The following is a 10,725-nucleotide window of genomic DNA, read 5'->3' on the forward strand; positions in this document are numbered from 1 at the left end:
AGGTGAATCTCCTGAAAGAAATCTTCCTGATGAGGAAGACGTGGTTTCCTCCACACTGTGACAGCCTTAGAACTTTGGCAAGCTGCGGACCTGCCCCCAGGAGTGAGTGACCAATAAAACCCACTTTCCTTCAACTCAGACTCTTCAGGAATCCTCTAGAATAGAGTTCTGGAAACTACAGCCATGGGCTGAGGCCAGCTGCTGCCTGAGTTCTGTGCATAGTTTAGGCGGAACACAGCCAGACGTCTTCCTTGGTCCACGTGTGGTCTGTGCTGCTCCTGTGTGCCATGGAGAACTGGGTGGTGCTACTCGGGACAGACACCACTTGGACTACAAAACTTTAGTTAACATTAGCTATCTGCCCCTTTGCAGAAATTGTTTCCCAGTGCTTGCATAGGGTAATAAATCCTTAGATACAGACAGTTATTATTTATCTTCACCCAGTCTTTCTTGAGAGAAAGAAGGTTAAGCCTAACAGCCCAGACACTGGTAAAACCAGCTCGATCTTCTGATTCTCAAGAACCATGCTATCGGATTTATGGTAAATACAGTTCTTCTAGAAACACACTGAGGAAACATAATTGAAAGGCATATTTTTACTAAAAACTGCACCCATCGTTAAACTCACAGGTTTACAGTGCATCAACCACTCAGCTCGTTAGTGTTCTCCGGTCGCTCTCTCCCTGCTGCATCTACTTGCCACGTGGTCTTGCTGGCAGTCCCTGCCCTTTATCCACTGTTTCTTACAGTGTGGAACTTGGCACACACAGGCTTTTTCGGGCGGATACTAACCTTGAGTTGTGAGTGTGCTCCCAGCACGTCTCCTCCAGCTCGGTGCTGGGAAGGCTCCTGTGGGCCTGGCCGCTCCCTCCACTCACCCGCATTGGCCTGGCCCCTGCTGTTCCCAGCCCTTCTGGGGGCAGCACATCAGCAGGGAGCGCTTGTCCTCCTGGGGCTGACTCTTCCCCTGCCCTGAGCTCTTCTCTCCACCAGAGCCTCTTCAGGTAGCAGCTGAAAAAGCACTAATATTTCATGAAGCTGACTTTTTTGAAGTCAGGAAGTTTCCCTGCTTCTGGAAGCATCTTTACCATTTCAGCTACCCAGACTCATTCCAAACTCAGATGTATTTCTGTCCCTCTTCTTCCTCCTTAGATTCTACAAGATGAAAGACTGTGTATCTCATCTTCTGCTCTAACTCTAAATGAAACTACCTGCAAAGACTTCAAACTGATTTCTGTGCCTTTTCTTCCCCATTTTTTTTCCTGCCAATCAAAGCACCGAATATTCAGTAGTCTTTTAAATTCAGGAAGCTTTCTTATCTCTGCTTGTATCTGTGTTTCAGTCCTCTCTTCTAGTTTCTCTCTCTCTCTCTCTTCCTTTGCCTTTCATTCTCTGACAGAAAAAGTGCACAGGCTGGTGTTTCCAAAGAACAGTCTCCCGTGTTCAGCAGCCTGTGCCTTAGAAACGCCACAGTGTCCCAGCTGCACCGGACAACAGTGAGCTTGGTTCTCTTACTCCTTTGGTTTACTAGGTTATGGAGGCTTCCTATTGGTTGATCCTCCATGAAGGAATGGGCAGCAGCTTGAGTTCCTGGAAGGACAGCACTCGACAGGCGGGTGAGACGGTGTGGGCCGAGCCTGCCCTGCACAGTCGCTCTGCGTGGAGCATCTGCATGGCCGAGGGCACAGACCACGCAGAGCTGTCCTTCATCACACGCACGCTTATTGAGACTTACTGTGGCCAGAAGTAGCTTTCCAAGACAGCCAGCTGGCTCCTGGCACTTCTCTCCTCAGGAGACGATTCAAGCTTCTCGCTGACCTGCGGCCCACCGTGGCCGAGCCCTGCCATTTTTCCAGGTCTTGGTCTCGCCCATCCTTTGCTCGCTCCCAGCCTACACTTGAGACCCACATGATATTTTGTTTTAAAGACTGTGCTCTGGTAGGGTGGGGCTCTCACACAGGGCCCCTCACACTCAACTTCTCTTAACCTCTCCCCACCAGCAGGGCTCAGCTCAGGCATCCCTGGGAGGACCTGCCCCTGGGTCCTCCAAGCCTGGGTTAGGTGTTCTTCCTGGGACCAGCCTGCAGCCCTCCAGGATATCCTCCTGGAAACACTCATCACATCCAGTGTGACTGCCTACTGACTAATGCATTTCTCATTCTAGCTTAATAAACCTCTTCAAGATACAAAGTCTGTCCACTGCCTGTCCTCAGAGCCAGGCTGCTGGAGCTGCACCAAAACGTACTGAATGGGGCTCCAGCCGTGATTCCCCTCCATTAGGCTCTACCACATGCATTCTATACACTCGTAACAATCCCCACTCCATCTTGTTTCCAATGTGCAGTTTTTCTTTTGCCTCAACCTTCAATTTCCCCAGTGAATAAGACAAAAGCATCATATATCTAAAGTACACATTGATGCTGCAGAATAAAACCACAGGCAAGGCTTTCCCTACCTGGGCCAAGTGCTCCTCACAATAATTTGGCTGGCCCTGAACTGAACTTCAAAGCCCTGATGAATAGTCACTGTCTACCCACACAATTCAAGAGGAAGGTCAGAGCCTGCTGTAAGAGAGACGATACTTACATCCCCAGGGCCTGGCGGTGAGAGTTCGTTGTTCATACTCCCTGACTCACTCAGTCCACATTCATACAGGCTGGGAACTTCTCCCACATCACTGTCTTTTGTAATCACTTCCTGATTCTGCCTCCATGTTCATGCATATGCATATGCACACACACACACACACACACACACACACACTCATCATTGTCACTCCTGTTATCAGCTACACCCCATAATAAGGTCATTGCTCCTGTTTAGTTAGACAACAGGAAGACAGCCTTCTTTGTTGTTTCTGTGTTGGGGGGACAGCCATCTAGTTTAGTTAGATTCTCCTTGGAGGATCTTGGATGTTTGTAACAAAGAACCTGCCAACTAGCTTTGTATGCCTTCCGAAGGACCCCAGGCGCCCAATGTGGCAGTCCCAGGAATCCAGACTTGTCCTTCTCCACAGGAGGTTACATATTCTCGCTCCACAAGTAGGAGAAATGTTAAAAGATCACATGATCAATAATGAATAATGAATCAATAATGAATCACGATAGAAACAACCTGAGACAAATGAAACTGTCTCATGTCAGCGAACGGTCACTGTGAACGTTCCAACCAGGAGACGAAATGGAGATGAGCAGGTGGAGAAACCAAGGAGGCAGAACGATCCTCTACCAATCACAGAGGAACACGATTCCTCCTTCTTCCATGTTCCAGTGACCCTTACCAAGGGCTCTGTCTACAGTTTTAAAGCAAAAACATTCTTTAATGCTGTCATTTGTTGACAGAGCTAGGAAACACAGGAAAGTCAGCACGTCACTGGCTGGAGTATCACATGAACTACTTCCTGCCTCACTCTCTGCCTCCCTGGTGTCAACTCATCGTCTTAACAAAGGGTAAGGAAGGGAAAGGCCTAAGCAGCCTCCCATTCTGTACAGACTCCTTGCAGCGTGACCCTAGATTCTCTTCAGAGAAAAATCCAGCTGCTAAGTAGAAAAAGCAATCATGGATGCATATTTAAATCATTTCACAGCCCCTATTAAAACACTGACACAACAGATCAAGACAAATGTTACGGGAAGCTGAAACCATCTGGAAAGGGCAAATGGGGAACTTTATAAGCAAAGAACCACTGACGGGTAATACCTGAGCCCCCATCGACCCCAGCTTCCCTGCACGGGCACCACAGACATGAGAGGGCCACACGGGGTGAGCGTCTCCAGTGGCTGAGCTGGCAGCCAGCCAGTCCTGCGGACGCAGCTCGTCCTGCAGGGAGAAGGCAGACAAGACACACTGAAAGAAGGGCCTGACTGAACGGGGAGAGCCGAACTGCTCAGAGCAGAGGTCCTGGACTCCTCAGCGAAGCAGCAGCCAGGCTGATGAACAAGCGAAGATCACTTAGTCCGGCAAATGCCAAAAGGCACTTGGTAATTTTAAATGTCCTTCTCTGATAAGGACTCATGGCGATTCTGGAATTTATTTAGTGTGATAAAGAAAACTGACTGGAAGCTGAAAGCCAACCTGATGGTGACAGACCAGAGGCATCTCCCTTTGATTCCTAAACAAGACAAAGACGAGCATAATCTGAAATATTCTGGAAGTTTTGGCTACGTGCAACAGATTTTTAAAAAGGAATAGAAACTGTAAATCTTAAAAATTATTCAGTATTTATTATTTGTGCATGATTGACCTGGGTAAGACACAGACTCAAATAGAAACTCAAATAAATTAGGTGTCAGGCAACATTTTTATGAGTCAACAGCTTTATGTCCCACCAAAAGCACAGCAAAAACCACATTTATTGACATATATAAAAGCACAGTGTTTGTGTTTGCATATATAGAAGTGTACCTTGAGGGTTTGAAGAAATTAAAAGAAGAAATTTGTGAATTATAGTAAAGAAAATTTTAAAAGCCCTGAATAAATGGAGATATATGCTGTGTTCCTCTATGGCAAGATCCATTTGGAGGCCACATTAAAAAAAAAAAAAAGTAGCCACATCAATGTTTATAGCAGCTCAATTCACAATACCTAGATTGTGGAAACAACCTAGATGCCCTTCAACAGATGAATGGATAAAGAAACTCTGGTATGTATACATAATGGAATACTATTCAGTCATAAAGAAGAATAATATTGTAATTCACCATATTAATAGACTTAAAGTCAAGAATCACATGATTATTTCAATAGATGCAGAAAAAGCATTTGATAAAATCCAGCACCCCTTCATGCTCAAAACACTAGAAAAAATAGGGATAGTGGGAACATTCCTTAACATTGTAAAGGCCATTTACGCTAAGCCCATGGCTAATATCATTCTAAATGGTGAAAAACTGAAAGCATTCCCCCTAAAAACTGGAACAAGGCAGGGATGCCCTCTTTCACCACTTCTATTCAACATCGTTCTTGAGACTCTGGCCAGAGCAATTAGACAAACCAAAGAAATTAAAGGGATACGAATTGGAAAAGAAGAGCTCAAACTATCCCTGTTTGCTGATGACATGATTATATATTTAGAGGAACCTGGAAATTCCACCAGAGAACTCTTAGAACTCATAAGTGAATTCAGTAAAGTAGCAGGTTACAAGTTCAATGCCCATAAATCCAACGCATTTTTAATACATAAGTGATGAATCTTCAGAAAGAGAAATTAGGAAAACTACCCCATTCACAATAGCCTTGAAAAAAATAAAATACTTGGGAATCAATCTCACAAAAGAGGTGAAAAACCTCTACAATGAGAACTATACAACACTAAAGAAAGAAATTAAAGAACACCTTAGAAGATGGAAAGATCTTCCATGTTCTTGGATAGGAAGAATTAATATTGTCAAAATGGCCATACTACCTAAAGTGCTATACAAATTCAATGCAATTCCAATTAAAATCCCAATGACGTACCTTACAGAAATAGAGCAAGCAATTATGAAATTCATCTGGAAGAATAAGAAACCCAGAATAGCTAAAGCAATCCTTAGCAGGAAGAGTGAAACAGGGGATATTGCAATACCAGATCTTCAACTCTACTACAAAGCAATAGTAACAAAAATGGCATGGTATTGGTACCAAAATAGAAAGGTAGATCAATGGTACAGAATAGAGGACACAGACACAAACCCAAATAAATACAATTTTCTCATACTAGACAAAGGGGCCAAAAATATGCAATGGAGAAAAGATAGCCTCTTCAACAAATGGTGCTGGGAGAATTGGAAATCCATATGCAACAGAATGAAACTAAACCCATATCTCTCACCATGCACAAAACTAAACTCAAAATGGATTAAGGACCTCGGAATCAGACCAGAGACCCTGCAGATTATAGAAGAAAAAGTAGGTCCAAATCTTCACCTTGTTGGTCTAGGATCAGACTTCCTTAACAGGACTCCCATAGCACAAGAAATAAAAGCTAGAATCAACCACTGGGATAGATTCAAACTAAAAAGCTTTCTCTCAGCAAAGGAAACTATCAGCAATGCGAAGAAAGAGCCTACAGAGTGGGAGAATATCTTTGCCAATCATATTTCAGATAGAGCACTAATCTCCAGAATCTATTAAGAACTCAAAAAACTCTACTCCAAGAATTCAAATAATCCAGTCGATAAATGGGCTAAGGAAATGAATAGACACTTCACAGAAGAAGATCTACAAGCAATCAACAAACATATGGAAAAATGTTCACCATCTCTAGTAATAAGAGAAATGCAAATCAAAACCACCCTAAGATTCCATCTCACCCCAATTAGAATGGCGATTATCAAGAATACGAGCAACAACAGGTGTTGGCGAGGATGTGGGGAGAAAGGTACACTCATACATTGCTGGTGGGGCTGCAAATTAGTGCAGCCACTCTGGAAAGCAGTGTGGAGATTCCTTAGAAAACTTGGAATGGACCCTCCATTTGACCCAGCTATCCCACTCCTCGGCCTATACCAAAGGACTTAAAATCAGCATACTACAGAGATACAGCCACATCAATGTTCATAGCTGCTCAATTCATAATAGCCAGACTGTGGAACCAACCTAGATGCCCTTCAATTGATGAGTGGATAAAGAAACTGTGGTATATATATACAATGGAATATTACTCAGCCATAAAGAATGATAAAATTATGGCATTTGCAGGCAAATGGATGAAATTGGAGAATATCATGCTAAGTGAGATAAGCCAATCTCAAAAAGCCAAAGGACGAATGATATTGCTAATAAGTGGAGGATGACACATAATGGGGGGGAGGGAAGGGTTAGTGTTAGGGTTAGAGTTAGGGTTAGGGAGGGGGGCAAGTATGGAGGAAGGAAGTACTGTATAGAGGGTAAAGAGGGGTGGGAGGGGTGGGGGGAAGGGAAAAAATAACAGAATGAATCAAACAACATTACTCTATGTAAATTTATGATTACACAAATGGTATGCCTTTACGCCATGTACAAACAGAGAAACAACATGTATCCCGTTTGTTTACAATAAAAAAAATAATAACTATCAATATGTACATGTTTTGGGAAGATTTTATTAGAAGACAGAGTGAAGAAGTCAAAAAAAAAAAAAAGAAAAGAAGAATAATATTATGGCATTTGCAAATAAAAGGATGGAATTGGAGAATATCATGCTAAGTGAAATAAATCAGTCCCAAAAACCAAAGGAAACCGAATGTTTTCCCTGATAAATGCATGATAATACATAGTAGGGGTGGAGGAAGGGGGGTGAGAGAAGAATGGAGGAATTTTGGATTACATAGAAGGAAATAAGAGGGAGGAGGGGATGGGGGTATGAAAGATGGTGGAATGAGACAGACATAATTACCCTATGTATATATATGATTCCACTAATGGTATGAATCTACATCATGCACAGCCATAGAAACGAAAAGTTGTATCCCATTTGAGTACAATGAATCAAAATGCAGTCTGTAAAAATACAAAAAATAAAATTAAAAAATATATATTTTAAAATTTTCCTGAAATGTTATAATCACTCACATCTTTGGGTAGGCGAGGCCATGACAGACTCTTCAGGAGGTACTGGCTCTCTGTACTCTCTAAGTGACACCTGAAGCCCCTGGAAGGTCACTCAGGGTGATGCTCAGGCCAATGTCGCTGTAACTGTGAATGCTCACGTAATGAAAATGTTCCTGATTAGCAAGTGCTCTGTTTAAGTGCATGGAGAATAGCAGAGCCTGTGACTTAAAAGATCAGTGGAGTGGGCACTACCAGAGATGAAGACATACGACAAAGCCGCCATGTGCAAGTGTCTTGCTCTGTAGGCATTCCGAGCTCAGAAGCAGACCTGAAGAGCTCTGGGCTTTCAGCGTCTGTAAGTGTGACGCTTCAGGTCAGCAGGGAAAGGATGGACTCGTAACACCAGTGTCGGGAAACTGACATGCCATTTGGAACATGCAGGCCAGTTCTGCCCTCACCACACTGAGCGCTCACTCCCGGGGCAGAGCACAGGCCAGATGCTTCCTTCACTCGGCTCCCTCACAGTACGGGTTGGGCCCAGGATGTCACCTTTGCCTGGTGCATTTATTCCCTTGAAATTTGAATCGGAAGCTCAAAGGTTTGAAGCCGTGCCACAGGGTCTGTCCTGGCGAGGGCTACAGAGGCTGCAGCCCCATTGAGCCCCCGAGAGCCCCACACATCCCCTGCTGGCACCACGGGACAGCAGCAGGCAGCAGTGTCTACACTACACCCTGGCCGGCCGTGCTGACATCCCACCAGGCCGCATTGTGGGCAGGGACTCGCTGCCAGCTGAGCTGCCTCAGGCAAGCTTCTTTCTGCTCTCACCACGCATTTATTTCATGACCTATCACATAGCCCTTCTCAAAAACCAACTTGAGGTATGACAGATACGAAGAAGAAGAAGAAAAAAAAGAAGAAACCCTCCTTATTTAACAAACAACCTACTGAGTGTGGAGACTACTAATGGAGCACCAGGAACCAGCACCATGATCAAGTGTTAAACATCCCCCGCCCCCTTTGTCCCTTTAATTTTTAAAATTCATTATATTTCATGGTAAAACTTTAGCATAAGATCCACCTCCTTAGCAACATTTTTTGAGTATAGCAACACCACAGCGTTGCCACCTGCAGTCACCATGTTGTGCAGATCCCGGGACTTCCTCATCCTGTCTGACAGACCTGGTGTCCTTTGCATGAAACCTCCTTCTCCTGTCAGGTGGACTTTGAAACATGACAACCAAGAACCCTGATTAACACATTCATCTCTGATATTAGCATAGATTTCAGATTTACTACAATTTGAATTAAAAAAAAAAATTTTTTTTGTTGATTGGTGTATTTACTTATATGCTACATATTCATTTTTTATTACTATATCAATTTGATGAAAAATACATAATTAAAACTATATATTGCATATAAGAATGTGTATATTCTCTTTTATAGTTTTTTCAAATATGAAAAATGTTTCATAAACATAGAAATGAAGATGGTTTTTTCATTTGTATGTGCTTTTAAATATATAAAATATATTTTTCAAATATATAGAACGTATGCGTGCATAGATTTTCCTACATAAAACTTAAAGCTCTGATATGGCAAACATATACAAACAAGGTAAAAATTCAGGAGAATCTGGAAAGGGATATATAAAAGTTATGAAATATAAGTACAATATTTTCTAAGTATAATGTGTTTAAATATCAGTGATTAAAAAATCCACAAATAGTTCAATAAAAAAACAGACAATGGATGTTAAACATCAATATACAAAAGAAAAATTACAAAAAGAAAAAAATACTCTCATCAGTTGTAATAATGAAAATTAAAACAACATACTACTTTTTGCTCATCAAGTTTGCAAATAAAAACCAACAGAATGATAATGACCATTGTCAACAAGAGCAGTGAGAGTGCAGTTTGCCAAATGCTGGTGGTGGAAGTGTGAACTTGCATAAATTTTCTGTGTACCCATGGATTTAAGCAATATATATGAAAAACAGACTTGTCACATCTTCAGGCCCAGCAAAATCACCTTTATCCAAAAAGATATCCAAAAAGACATTTATCCAAAAAGGGTAAATGTAGGAAATTTAGCAAAGAAGTATATCTAAAAATATGCAAAATCTTATCATAGCACATTTTTATCAATAAGAACTGGAAATGTGCAGGCCCATCTCGGTGGGGGGGCAGTTGAATTAGTCGTGACAAACCCAGTGATGGCTAACATGCCGCTCTGCGGTGATCACAGATCTGTGTTCAGACATGCAATGTTCCGTGTGGAGAGCGTTTGCAGCACGCACGTTCCCCTGACAACAAGACAATGCCCTGAGACGCACCCTGGGCTAGGCACCCATGCCCTGCTCCTCACCTGGCCCCAGCAACGCCCAGGGCCTCCTCACTTCTCCCACGACAACCTCGGCCACTGTCCTTTTCTTCTTTCTCTGTTTTCTTCTATGTTCTCTCGATGGTCCCAAGGTTCAAAGAGATAAATACTGGAGGCACATTTCAGGGACTCCAGACCTTGAGTGCCAAATGTTCTGTGAACATTTTTCCTAAGACATCAGGAAGCAAGAATGGCTTTATGGATGTGCAGGGACTCAGATATCGTTATCTCCTTCCCCCGGTCCGAGTCCCCTGACGCAGCTCGCTCTTTTCTCCTCCGTATTCCACATCACTGGGCACTGATAACGCTGCTCTCTTCATTGCAGCTACTTAGTGAGAGGGGCCAGCTGCCATCCCTGAAGCAACTGTGGGCTTTCCTGGGTTCAAGACCTGATCCGGGCGGCTAACTGTGGGACTCCCAGTCCTTGGCACATGGGCGGGCAGGGGACCATACAGCTACGAGCAGGCAAGCCCTCCTCGAGTTGCGCTGGGCCAAGTGCGCTCCACCCTTCGCAGAGACTATGAGGACCTTCAAACACTCTCAATGCGGGAGATGTCATTTTGCCACCTGTGCCCTCAATGCTGCTACATCCAGGTTACGGAAAGAAATCCTTAATTTCCCCAATGGCAGAAGATCTGTATGTGTTTAAATTAACATTTTGTCTGCCTGGATAACTTTTACTGCAAGCGTCTGAATTCTTTTTTTGTTGTTATTGCTGCTTCCTTGCTTTTCTTGAGCACAGAGAATATTTTCATCTGCATTTGGTAGTTCCATTTGCATCTGAGCCACTCAGTGAGCATTTACACCAGGGCCCTTGTCCCCAGGGC

General features: G+C 43.3%; 1 protein-coding gene across 4 annotated transcripts in view; it reads right to left on the minus strand.

The window, feature by feature from the left end:
• The window catches only part of CD226 (CD226 molecule), a 75,970-nt gene extending 65,950 nt beyond the window's left edge, over window positions 1–10,020 (minus strand). Inside the window, exons 1-2 of one of the 4 annotated variants that reach the window (XM_079109128.1) lie at window positions 2,587–2,855; window positions 793–1,155 (exon numbers count right to left, since the gene is read on the minus strand). The gene's annotated coding sequence lies outside the window, so the exon portion shown is untranslated. Of the gene's footprint in view, window positions 1–792; window positions 1,779–2,586; window positions 2,856–9,883 lie in introns of those variants that run through there. The other 3 variants (XM_079109130.1, XM_079109129.1, XM_079109131.1) reach the window with 3 other exon arrangements.
• Between the last annotated feature and the right edge of the window lie 705 nt (window positions 10,021–10,725).

The sequence above is a fragment of the Sciurus vulgaris genome (assembly GCF_902686455.1).
Source record: "Sciurus vulgaris genome assembly, chromosome: 13".
Classification (NCBI taxonomy): Eukaryota; Metazoa; Chordata; class Mammalia; order Rodentia; family Sciuridae; genus Sciurus; species Sciurus vulgaris.